This window comes from Poromitra crassiceps (genome assembly GCF_964638095.1).
Source record: "Poromitra crassiceps genome assembly, chromosome: 22".
Taxonomy (NCBI): domain Eukaryota; kingdom Metazoa; phylum Chordata; class Actinopteri; order Beryciformes; family Melamphaidae; genus Poromitra; species Poromitra crassiceps.
In genome coordinates, this window is record NC_139647.1 from 24,060,601 (window position 1) to 24,073,395 (window position 12,795).

Consider the following 12,795-nt stretch of genomic DNA (forward strand, 5'->3'; position numbering starts at 1 on the left):
TGTAGAGATTCAGAGTAGATGATACACACTGGGAGGTGTGAAGGGCAGATTTGGCTGCTGATGGTCTGATGGTGTAGTTAAGCCTATTTGGGTATTGTGCATCCTACCCTGAAACATGCACAGAACATTGTGCATGGCAAACCAGGCACTTCACAGTTGCACTTATTTTTTTTTGTTATCAATTTTTTTATTCATGATTTTGTTACATAAAACAGTACAATGTCAAGTACATTTTGAGATGTCCCCGGAGGGATCAGGGAGAATAGGAATAAAGACAAAAATACAAAAACAACCCCCCCCCCCCCCCCCTCCCTTTCCCACCCCTGTGGCGATCCGGACCCACCCCACCCACCCCACGTTGGTTTTAGAAGAAACAGAGAACACTGTTAACATTCAACAAAGAAAGTAAAGAAAATTAGTATTTAAACAAAAATGATCAGGTCAACAGCTGTTTGACTTTAGTTGCTGTAGAGGTCCATGTTAATAAAGTTTTTTCACAAGCTCCGTGCATTCGAGCTATTGATAGTTCCATATGCACAATGTTCAGGAAGGACATAATCCATGATTTATGGTTGAGAATGTGTGGAGGACTCCATCTTAGAGCGAGCATTTTCTTGGCAGCTGTTAGACCTGTAAATAATACCTGAGATTTATAAAACGGTAAAGCAAAAGGTGATGTGTCATTCAAAATGAATAGTTTAGGACAGCAGGGGACAGGCATGTCCAACAGATCCGATAATGTGGAGGAAATCTTTTGCCAGAATATTACAACTCCAGGACACTCCCAGAACATATGGATGAATGATCCGACAAGGTTGAGATTACACATTTGGCAGACAGGGGTGGAGATGATTTTCATGAGGTTGCGTTTTCTTGGTGTGAGATAAAGTCTATGTACGAAATTAAAGTGAATTAGTTTATGGTTTGGATTTTTGGACGTGCTGTCTATATTGTCCCATACGGTGGACCAGTTCACCTCTCCTTCATTGAGACCCAGGTCTCTCTCCCACACTTTTTGGACAGCAAGATGACCAGAAGAGGAAGTCAGTAACAAGTTATACAGTCTGGATACCAAACCAGTAGTGTGTACACCTATATTAAATATAGTATGAAGATTATGTGATCGTAAGGGACTGGTCCAGGGGACGCCATATGCACGCATGGAAGATCTGAGTTGCAGATATAAAAAGAACGAAAAGCCAGGTAAATCATAAGTTACTCGAAGATCGTTAAATGATCTGAGACCCTCATCACTACAGACATCAGCCAATACATGGATGCCTACTACTCCACTGAGGAAAAGTAAACGAGACACCTCCAGAAAGTAAAGCAGAGTTATGAAAAATAGGACTATTTTCATGCCATTTTACATGAGAATGGGTGGCTTTCTCTACCTTATGCCAAGTGGATAAAAGAAAAGACATTATGGGGCCCATTGATTTGTAGCGTTTAACACATTCACTGCCAGCCGTTTTTTCAATACTGTAGGTAGGTTCTGCCAAGGTTTTTTTTTGAGGATTCTGGCTCATCTTTCAAGAGCCGAGGATTCTTTTCTGCTAAGATTTTGTGAACACAAATGATCTCAAAAGAACTAATAGAATGTGTGCTTTCTCTGTCTAAAAGTTAGTTTGTAGAGTTAGTAGTTATGTAGGCATTAGCAGTAGAATACAGCATGGTTTCAGCGTCTGAAAATTTATTCTGAGATAAATGGCTTTTTGTGAAATTCGATAGAACAGTCACTTTAACCATTTATTTTTGGCGTAAGACGTCAGACATCTAAACAATAGTTTTGAACAGTAATTTCCTCCATAGCAGCAGGAAACCCCCCTCTCCTTCAAACTCCTCCCTCCATGGGTGTGTCTCTGGTGGCTTTGCAGCGTTTGTCACAAGCGAGGCTCTGCCTGTCTGTGCTGCCTGGCTGCTGGCGGCTGCTCTTTGGGCGAGTCTGCATGAGTCGTTTCGGTTGTGAGCTCAGCTGCAATGAAGCTGCGTGCGATTGTGGGCTTTCTGCCGTGTTTCAAAGTGTGTTGCACGCATAATCTATTATGCAAATTTGCAATCCCCCACCGCCAGCTCCCAGCGCGATAATGCGCGAAAGCGTTTTCGCCAATCCATTTTACAGTATGAGAATGGTTTCCTCGCGCGTTCCCCTGCAGTTTTGGCTCGGCTTTTTCTAGTCTGGAGAGCACTGTCGCCACTTAGTGGGTCGGTGGAATGGGTTGTACACGTTCGGTGGCTCCAATATTTTTATAGGAGACGTGGGGGGCGTTGATCCACGTCCCACCGTCAATTTTTTTTTTTTTTTTTTTGACGAGTCAACTCGTCATTGGCAGTGAACGTGTTAAGAGGTAAATTAGAGTAGATTAGGTCTTGTAAACGGTGTGGAGAAGCTATTTCTTCCTCTATTGTTCGCCATGAGATTGAAATGTTGGGGTCTAACCAGACTGATAATGGGCGTAATACATATGACCAAAAATACATCTTTAGGTTGGGCACGCAAGTCCTCCATCCTGTCTGTCACGTTGTAAAGTAGTCAATTTAATTCGTGGGCGCTTCCCTCGCCAGATAAATCTTGTAATGAGAGCGTGAATCTTATCCCAGTAGTTTTTAGGAGGTGAGAGGGGTATCATATTGGAGAAGAAATTAATTCAAATGTCCATTTATTAACTGAAATGCGGGCTTGCGGAGAAAGTGGGAGAAGAGTTCGTTTTTCTAAGTCGGCTTCCACTCTATTTAAAATACCTTGGTCATTTTTAGTTGTGGTTATGTAGAGAGAGGGGAAAATTTCTATCCCAAGGTATTTAAAGGATTTTACTACTGGGATGTGAGGAGGTAAAGTGGAAGGGCAAAGAGATGAGTTAAGTGGGAGTAGGGAGGACTTAGACCAGTTAATTTCAAAACCTGAGAGGGCACTAAATTCTTTGAAGATATTTAGAACATATGGTATGGAGGTAGTGGCATGGTCTATGTATAATAAAATATCATCGGCAAATAAAGAAATGTGATGTGTAGTGTTACAGAATGTGATGGGTGAGATCATAGGGTGTTGTTTTATTGCTAGAGCTAAAGGTTCGAGTGAAAGCGCAAATAATGATGAGGAAAGTACGCAGCCTTGACGGGACCCTTTGAAGATAGAGAAAGGAGAAGAGAAAATATTGCCTGTGATAATCATAGCTGAAGGATTAGCATAGAGAACTTTAATCATGCTAATGAAGTTAGTGCCCAAGCCAAATTTATCTAGAGTCATCCATAAGTACTCCCATTCTAAATGATCAAATGCCTGCTTGGCGTCCAGTGAGAGGACTGCACAAGGGGAAGGAGTGTCTTGTGTGAAATGTATCACATGTAAAAGTCTACGTATATTATCTGCAGCTTGTCTAGTTTTAATGAAGCCGGTTTGATCGTGATGTATAAGTTTGGTCATATGTTTTTCAAGTCTCATGGCTAACACCTTTGCATATATCTTGATTTCTGCATTCAAGATTGAAAGAGGTCTGTAGCTGCTGCAAAGGGAGGGGTCTTTCTTAGGTTTTAAATGCACAGTCAAAATGGCAGAGTTGGCATCCCTATTAAAAGAGCCCTGTTCTATAGAAGTGGTGATCATCTGTAACATGGGGTGACCCAGGCAATCCCAAAAGGCAAGATAGAATTCTGGCGGAATGCCATCCCAGCCAGGTGATTTGCCCTTTTTCATGGCCTGCGTAGCTAACTTAAGTTCCTCAAGAGAAATAGGAACTTGTAGCTGTTCAGATGTCTCCTGAGTTAGGGATGGTAAGTTCACATTATTGAGAAAGGTTTCACATTTATCGTGATCTAGAGTCACTTCTGAAGAATACAGACTAGAGTAAAAATTACGAAATTCATTATTTATAGGATTGGTGATAGGGTTATTTGAATGGCTAGAGACAATAGTAGAAATAATAGTGTGTCTGTTGTCATGTCTCAGTCTCTGAGCAAGGAGATGACTCACTCGGCCTGGGCCCATTAAAGTAATAATTTCTTCTAGTTTTGTGAATAAGAAATTCAGCTCTCCTTCTGAGGAGGGAGTCGAGTTCTATACGTGTTACTTGAATATTTAGATTTCTGGTTTCACAAAATGATATTTGCTGCTGCCGCTCCTGCTCGACTAATGTTGATTCCAATTCTTGAATTTTATTAAGTTTAATCCTGCTGAGATGAGAGGCAAAAGATATTGTGGTGTTTCTAATACATCCCTTCAAAGCATACCAGAGGATGCGCGGGTCGTCTACAGAACCGACATTTTCTGATAGGAATTTATCTATTTCAAGTCTGGCAAATTTACAGTAGTCTGCATTCTTCAAAAGTTCGGTGTTCAACCGCCAACGTGTTGCCGGCTTAGGAGGTGTATTTAATAAGGTAAGTTTGACCAATATGACCTTCCTTTCCTTCATGAAGTCTCCAGCTCCCCTGCCTCGTTCTTCTCTCCTCTCTCAGCCTCTCTCCTCTCCTTCCCTCCTCCGCTCCCCTGTCTCGTTCTTCTCTCCTCTCTCAGCCTCTCTCCTCTCCTTCCCTCCTCCGCTCATCCACCTTGCTTTGTTTTCCTCGTCCTCCAGAGCAGGCCGGCCAGCCGCAGCAGCCTCCCTCGTCTCTGTCTCCATCCTCGTCGCTGTCGCCTTGCTCCGAGGCTCGGGTCACGCAGTTCATCCGCCAGTTCGTAGCGTCCTGCCTGCTGGTGTCCGACTCCAACACCGAGCTGTCCTATGTGCTGCCCTCCGAGGCCGTGAAGAAGGGCTGCTTCGAGAGGCTCTTCCAGGTCCGTAGTACACAACGATATTAAGATGATCGGCAAAGACGCTAGTAGAGATATCATTTAACATGACATCCAGAACAACATAGCGAGAGTCTGTGGGCCACTCTCAATATCCTGTATCTTCATGGAAAACTGACTGATTGATTTGTCCAGAATCTGGGATGGTGCACATTATGAGAAGATTTGCCTATACAGTATGTTGGATAAACATACATATTTATGTAGTCCTGCTGTTCAAACTGGTTAATAGCCCTTAAGTATGGATTTAGACTATTTATATATGGTATATTATAACAAAAAATTTGCAATGAAAAAGAAAAAGAAAATCAGGAACAAATCACTACTTAACTAATGTTACTGCTAGCATACACTTAGCAAGGCCTGCTATGCTGACATGCTATGCTAACATCTTCCACAAAGGATTATGATTGACCTTATCAGGAAATTGGGGAACTTGTGATGAATCTTCCCCCAAGCAATTTGAATGGTAGAGAAATGAGAAAGGGGGGAAAAACCAATGTTACAATACCACTAATGACAGCAGAAGCAGTAACTTGCAGTTCATCAGCTATAGTCTATAAAGGTTACTACCACAGACGTTTCAAACATGGTAGGTCAACTAGGACCTCATGGACATCCTCTTGGACACATCACGTGAAGATGCCGAGCCCCCTGACCCATACAACCTGAAGAAAGACAGAGGAGCAACAGGCAACGGAGAATGCACAGTGAACATATTTCACCCATACAGCCAAGAAATACATTGGTTCAATATCTGAAAAAGCGGTTTGGAGAGTGTAGCTTGAGGCCTTTGTGAAATGATTGATATATAGTGGTGGTCACTTCTGTTGTATCTGCCCCCGCAGGCTTTAGAGCAGAGCTTGGACAGCCTGGCGCTGACCAGCTTCGGGGTGATGGACACCACCCTGGAGGAGGTCTTCCTCAAAGTCTCTGAGGAGGACCAGTCGCTGGAGAACAGCGATGCCGGTGAGACCCCCCCTTCCCCACACACACACACACACACACGCTGTCTCTCACAGCTCAACACCTCCACAAAGTTTTCGGCGGGCTTCATCAATTAGTTATGACTTTCTCAACGAGAACAGATTTCTGCAAGATGTGCATCATCTCGAGTTAAAGTGCTGACTTGAGACTTTTGCCAGTTTGTTATTTTGCGCCGCGTTAAAATGCTAATGTCCTCTCCTTCCTTCCTGCTCCCTTTGGCAGACATGAAGGACTCCCCGGGGGGCAGCTCGGTGGGGAAGCCGAGCGCGGGGGGCCTGGGGGCGCCTCAGGGGGGCACCGGACCCTCGGCCCAGAGCGAGAGGCCGGAGGTGGTGCTGAGCAACCTGATGATGTGCTCCAGGCTGAGCCACAGCCAGGCGTCGCTGAAGTCGTCCTCGTCCATCGGCTCGGTGAGGGGAGACGAGGGGGGGCTCTACGCCGACTTCTACGGAGAGTACTGTCCACTCTTCGACAACGGCCAAGAATCCGACTCGGCCAGCCTGAGGGGTGAGAGAAGGAGATGTGCTGCGTCAGACGCTCTGTGAGCGTTATGACAGCTGCCACCCAGAGATTTGAGGGTGGCACAGTGGAGAAATGGAAGGCTTTTTCCATTTCTGGATTTTGCCCCGACTGCTCAGATTGTCTCAGATAATACGGTTACAGTAAGACGTGATGCAATGACACGATCGTAAAAGTATTCTGAAATTTAAGATCGATGAGATTAGACCAAATGTTAATTATCCCTGTGGGGAAATTTGGAGTAGAGTAATGTACAGACCAAATAAAATAAGAATGGAGCAAATGAGGAAACAGAAACCATCTGGAATTTTGACAACACCAGAATAGACAGCAGAATAATTAAGTATGACTAGAATCTAGTCATCTAGTCCCTAGATCACACATGTGGCCCGCGATGGAATTGCAAAAAAAAGATACATTTGTATTTTTACAGTGCACCTGAATACCCGCTGAATAAATGTCCAAAATGTTCATGTCATTCTGGCCAATACTCCACTTCTGTTATAGCATTTCAGTCTGGAATATGGAATATCTTTCAATACTCTTTATGACTAAAAGGCTAAAAGTAATCTCATGTGTAAGAAATGACCGTTCTACATTGAAGTAGAAATTTAAATAATGAACTCGTTGGTTTTGGATTTGTTTAGCTTCAAGAGTGCATTTTTGTTCGTGTGACCCTCAACACAGGCTTTGAGAATCCCGGGCCACTTACTGATACTTATGCTTAAATTTAGAGCCCGACCGATATGGGATTTTTGAAACCGATACCGATACCGATTTTAGGGAATAAAAAATTACCGATACCGATAATATCGGCCGATATTTTTATTTTATTTTATTTTTGTTTTTATCATCAAATGTTTATCCCCAATTAGTGCTAATCCCCCATTAGTGCTAATTTTTTATTTATTTATCCTGGTTGCTGCTCCACCCTCTGCCGATCTGGGGAGAGCCGAAAACTGGCTCCATGCTTCCACATGGGCAGTTAGCCAGCCGCTTCTTTTCACCTGACAGGGGAAGCTTCACCAGTAGGACATAGCACGTGGGAGGATCACGATATTCCAACGAGTTCCCCTCCCTCCGAACAGGCGCCCTTAACGACCAGAGGAGGCACCACATCAGCAACCCTCAAATATCAAACACTTGACAAAGATATGATTGAGTTGACATGAATTGAAATATGTGATGTAGGCAGGATATTTTACAGCTTATTAATAATCTCAATGCAATGAAACAGTAAACTTAACTGGGAATTTAATAATTATAAATAACTAGAAATACAAAAACACAATAGAACAAATAGTTAAGAAAAAATATCAAATATACACAACATGCTGTCCATGCTGTCTATAACTTATATATATATATATATATAAAAAAAAAAAATCGGCCGATAATTTTTTTTTTTTTACCGATACCGATATATCGATAATCGCCAATATCGGCCGATAATATCGGCGGGCCGATAATATCGGTCGGGCTCTACTTAAATTAACCCACTCATATTCTGGTTTATTTCAAGAAAAACATTTCGGCTAGTGGAAATTCTAATTGGCTGGTAACTTTAAAATCTAGCAGCCATATTGGTGGTCAAAAAAGTTAATTTCAAGCACTGCAGGGAGAGCAGGTGGTGACATAGGAGTGAGTGAGAAAAGGATCAAATATTGGTGGTTAAGACTGAATAATAACATCACAACTGTTCATTTAAAATTAGTTATTTCTCTAAACCTGGCTTCAAATGCCCCAAATTTTTCGCGCCGGCGCCGTTCGGCCCTCAGCAAAATCTGGTAGCGAGGAAATCTTTTTTGTGGCCCTCTCATCAAAGTTGCCCATCCATGGGTTACCGTATGACAATATTTGTTTGGCCCCCAGCGACAATCTGGGTTTCTCATGTGGCCCCCAATGAAAAATAGTTGCCCACCCCTGCCCTAGATGAATGAAATGTAATGTATGAATTAACAGCGTGTATGCAAGGTGTGAAAAACATCATATAGCATATAGCAATAAATCAATGGAGAATATGTGCAATATGAAAAAAAATATATATATGAAATATCATACAGCATTAAAATAAATGTAAAAATGAAGATATATGTGCTATATATACAGATTAGCAATGAGCGAAATGTGCAGAACGCCATACATACAGTACTGTATGTACTGTACAGACTTGACGTCTAGATGTTGTGCAGACATGCATTGTAACAACTTATTAGATACATCCAATCTGCTATTTTCCTGTTCCCCCCACATCTGACATCTCCTTCACCTCCAGGGGACGCAGAGAACCCCTCCTCCCCACAGCCGGAGGTCCTGGAGGGGCAGGGCAGCTTCAAGCTGGACGGCTGGTGGTTAAAGCTTCGCCAGTTTCACGGCCTCATCGTCAAGCGCTTCCACTGTGCCAAGAGGAATACCAAGGGCCTCTTCTCTCAGATCCTGCTACCTGCCTTCTTTGTCTGCGTGGCCATGACCGTGGCTCTGTCTGTCCCTTCCATCGGTGAGACCATAGATGACTTCTAGTTATTACACACTTTATAGCCTGGTAAACAAGCCGCTCTCGTGAACTCACATTTCATTTCGTTCTTCGTTCCCGTCTGGCCTGAAGCCTACACCCAGTGTTTTGCAGTGGGTGGAGGTTGGGGCGGGTGTACTTGCCTTGACAGACAACTCCTTCAGCCAATCAGCGTTGGATCCAGTCAAACCCAAATCCACTCGGGAGAACGGCAAAAGCATATTTTATATAGTTGCGGCGATACTCCTGTACTTGTTATTGAGTCTATTTCTGCAATAACTGCACTTTATGGCTGTTTAAACTAGACGAACATTGACATTACTCCTCGAGGCGATCAGGCAAGGAGGCGGCCATTATTGATTTGTTAGTGCAGTGCTAGTGGCGTTCTTGATTGGCCAACTTGCGCTGTCAATCACAGGGCACTGAGCGCAGTCGCTGATTGGCTCTCCCACTTTGCAGTTTCTGCTTAAAGCCCTCCCAGGGCTTGAGGCCAGACGGTCCCGCAGAACCAAATGAAATGTGAGTTATGGTTGGTTTACCAGGCTACTTTATAGTAATCATCCACCACATGTTCCTATTTTTGAATGTCTGTTTTACTACTCTCTCTATTGCCACTTGTTGAACCGCACTAAAACCATGCTAAGCTCTCTGCATTGTTAGGCAGATACTGATACATAATGGTACTTTGCATTTGAAAATAACATGCAAAAAAGGCAGCACTGGTACTGTAGATGAACGAGCTATTTCTTCTGTCTTGCAGGAGACTTACCGCCCCTGATCTTGTCCCCGTCTCAGTACCACAACTACACCCAACCAAGAGGCAACTTCATCCCCTACGCCAACGAAGACAGACCCCAGTACAGGTCAGACACATTCCAGGAAGAGCATTTGTTTTGTTTTTGACCATTTTCACAATAATTACTCGTACAAACTGAGGGATCATAGTGCAGCACGAGGGAGATGAGGATATATGTAAGTCATGGGGGGTTGGGGGGTGACCCCGTGGGAAAAAAGATAATTGTTTTTTTGTTTGTTTTTTCCCCCCGCCCCCGATTTTTTATCCCATTTTTATCCCCCATTAGTGCTAATTTAATTTATTTATCCTGGTTGCTACTCCACCCTCTGCCGATCTGGGGAGAGCCGAAACTGGCTCCATGCTTCCTCCGAGACATGGGCAGTTAGCCAGCCGCTTCTTTTCACCTGACAGAGGAAGCTTCACCGGTAGGACATGGGAGCACGTGGGAGGTTCACGCTATTCCAACCAGTTCCCCTCTGAACAGGCGCCCTTAACGACCAGAGGAGGAACCACATTAGCAACCAGGATATTGCATGTTTTTGGTGAAGGGGGTTCCTATATGAAGGAAACCCCCGGGAGGCACGGGGAGAACATGCAAACTCCACACAGAAAGGCCCTTTTGACGACCCCACCCGGGCGGTGGGCACTCGAGGACATGCGGACGGGCACGCATTCCTTCAGCGTTCACAGCGTCCCAGGTGGGAATCGAACCCAGGACTTTCGAGCTGTGAGGCGACAGCGCTTACCACTGCACCACCATACCCCCCAGAAAAAAGATATGGTTACGGTTGCGTTTGCATGTGTCTACTACTATTATACAAGCACTTTGTAAGCTCTGTTGTGGAAAAGTGCTACACAAATCAAGTGTGTTATTATTCATTTGGCAACGTCGTCTCGGGGCACACATCTCACACACCACCGCGACGTTCAGCTGAGCAAGCAAAGTGACCCGGCTTCGTAATGAAGGCGATGGAGGCCCACTACGTTGCCGGCTTTCTTGACTATTGGTCCCTCTCTGTCAGGCCTGCTCGGCCCCGCGTCCAGGGCCAGGCTGTTCGCTTATAAGACATGTTAGTATGTTATCTTGTGTGTTATTTTGATATGATAAAAAAAATATTTAATAATTTATGTGAAGAACACCTACTCTTATAGAATTAATTCTCAAAATACTATGTTTTTTTTTCTAGGTGTAGTAGGCAATGCTTTTGTTCAGTATGATGACACTTTGACAGACTAAATCCTCTATTTTCAGAAAAAATAAACCTTTTTTTTCTTCTTAAAAAATATGATATATAACATTTTGAAATAGAACTCCTCATCAAGTGGAGCGTATCTATCCCCCCCCCCCCCTCCCTCTCAGGTGTAAGCTGTCCCCAGACGCCAGCCCTCAGAAGATCATCAACACCCTGCGTCTACCCTCGGGCGTCGGCGCCACCTGCGTGCTCAAAACGCCCTTCAACAGCACCCTGGACCAGCTGGCCCAGACCCTCAACCCCAGCGCCAACAACTCCAAGACCCTGGCTGCTCGCTACTTTGACTCCATGTGTCTGGACTCCTTCACCCAGGGGGTTCCACTCTCCAACTTCGTACCCCCTCCTCCCTCGCCCGCTTCGAGGACGGACTGTGGAACTACACCGCTGCCCCTCCTACCACCATCCATCGTAAGTGCATCTAATAGCAAATGACACCAAAATATGATACATAACCAGGCCTGGGACAAATCATTTCTTTATGGGAACCGGGGCATGACCACTTAGATTTGGGTTTGTGATTTGAGTTTTTGGTGTCTGCAGCAATATTATCTCGATTTTTTCCGAGTCCGTTTTACGTTATGGCATCACCAGCTGGTTTGGAAACCTCACAGTCAAGTCCAAAGCTCAAATCTTTAGCCTGGTCAAAACTGCAGGGAAGATCATCATGGGACTGCCCGCACCCCTCACCCTGCAAGACATATTTGAGCAGTCCACCACTCAACAGGCTAACAAGATTTTGTCTGACTCCTCCCATCATGTGTTGAACCCCTGAGTATGTGCTGATGAACTCTGGTAGGAGATACAGGGTCCCTTTATGTAACCACAATAGATACAAGCATTAATTTGTCCCTCTATCAGTTAAACTGATCAATGGGCTCCCCCTAGAGGTCAGACAGAAAGACAGGAGGCTCTGAGATAGCTTCACATGCTCTAATATCTGCCTGCTTACTTGCATGTATAGTTTAACATGCTTGTTTGCTTGCAGGTAATGTAATGTGAGACACACTTTGTAATCTATTACACTATAACCATGTATTTTGCACTGCACTATTGTATGATGCGAAAGGTGAGGAGTGTAAATGACTGTGACTATCTCAACTTGCTAAGTTTTTTCACGTGTCACCATATACAGTGTTTTTTAATGTACTTAATGTACTGCATTTTAATATTTTACTCCAAGACTAATTGCTCCCACGGGAGACAAATAAAGTGAACCTTGACGATCAGTTGGATTTGGGGAACACACACTTGATGATCAGTTGGATTTGGGGGACACACACTTAACGATCAGTTGGATTTGGGGAACACACACTTAACGATCAGTTGGATTTGGGGAACACACACTTAACGATCAGTTGGATTTGGGGAACACACTTAACGATCAGTTGCATTTGGGGAACACACACTTAACGATCAGTTGGATTTGGGGAACACACTTAACGATCAGTTGGATTTGGACTTGACGACTCCTTGGATTTGGGGAACACACACTACCCCAGGGTCTAGTGCTGCCCAATTGCCGAATTCTCGCACTACTACAACACACAGCCACATCGAACATGGAGGCGGAATGTTTTTTCTATCCACACTTCTTGTTTTGTTTTGTTTAATTTAACCTTTATTTATACAGGGGGAGTCTCACTGAGAGCAATGCTCTCTTTTTCAGGAGCGCCCTGTTCACATTAACACACATTCATACCTGGAAGCTGACCAGTACAACCACAGTCTGATCTGCTGGCCACTGATCAGCTCCACTGGAGCGGTTGGGGTTAAGGGCCTTGCTCAAGGGCAGCTCAGTGGTGGTAATGAGGGAGGGCCAAGCGCTGCCTTTTCACTTTCCTCACCCAAATTTATCCTGCCGGTCCCGGGTTTTGAACCGACGACCTTCCCGTCACAAGCTCGCTTCTCTTAACCGTTGCGCCACCACTGTCCAACGGTA

The 12,795-nt window shown here is 44.3% G+C and overlaps 1 pseudogene across 1 annotated transcript in view; it reads left to right on the forward strand.

Annotated features, from left to right (window-relative positions):
• LOC310796438 (ATP-binding cassette sub-family A member 2-like) overlaps positions 1–12,795 on the forward strand; it is a 106,018-nt pseudogene that overhangs the window by 61,616 nt on the left and 31,607 nt on the right. Inside the window, exons 9-14 of the transcript in view lie at positions 4,575–4,774; positions 5,638–5,758; positions 5,999–6,283; positions 8,571–8,792; positions 9,568–9,670; positions 10,964–11,264. The product of the transcript in view is annotated as an ATP-binding cassette sub-family A member 2-like (transcript). The remainder of the gene's footprint in view (positions 1–4,574; positions 4,775–5,637; positions 5,759–5,998; positions 6,284–8,570; positions 8,793–9,567; positions 9,671–10,963; positions 11,265–12,795) is intronic.